Genomic DNA, 543 nt, shown 5'->3' with positions numbered 1-543 from the left:
GAGCTAAACTCCAAATTATCCCCCTACTAGCTAAACTCAGAAATTGTCTAAAATTCCACAGTAAACTAAATTAGTCAATGATGATAGCCTGTTGTTAAAATAGAAGCTAAACTCTAAATTGACCTAAAAAAAACCATAGTAGATAACAAATTAGCTAAAAACGTTAGCATGTTGCTAAAATATTTGCTAAACTTCAAATTAGCATAAAAAATTCAGTAGATGCCAAATTAGCAAAAGAAGCTAGCTCATTGCTTAAATACTAGCTAAACTCCAAAATAGCCTAAAATTCCCCAGTAAGCTAAATTAGTCAAAAACATTAGCCTGTTGTTAAAATAGAAGCCAAACTTTAAATTAGCCTTAAAGAACTTCAGTAGATAACAAATTAGCCAAGAAAGTATGTTGCTAAAATATTAGCTAAACTCTAATTTTCTTTTGAAGATTACAATAAAAGATTAAAACATAGCCCATGACTATTTAAAGCAGGGGTCTCAAACTCAATTCAGCCGGGGGCCACTGGAGGCAGATTCTGGGTGAGGCTGGGCC

The sequence above is a fragment of the Oryzias melastigma genome, linkage group LG24 (assembly GCF_002922805.2).
Source record: "Oryzias melastigma strain HK-1 linkage group LG24, ASM292280v2, whole genome shotgun sequence".
Taxonomy (NCBI): domain Eukaryota; kingdom Metazoa; phylum Chordata; class Actinopteri; order Beloniformes; family Adrianichthyidae; genus Oryzias; species Oryzias melastigma.
The sequence above is the reverse complement of the archived record's forward strand: the minus strand, read 5'-3'. Positions refer to the sequence as shown.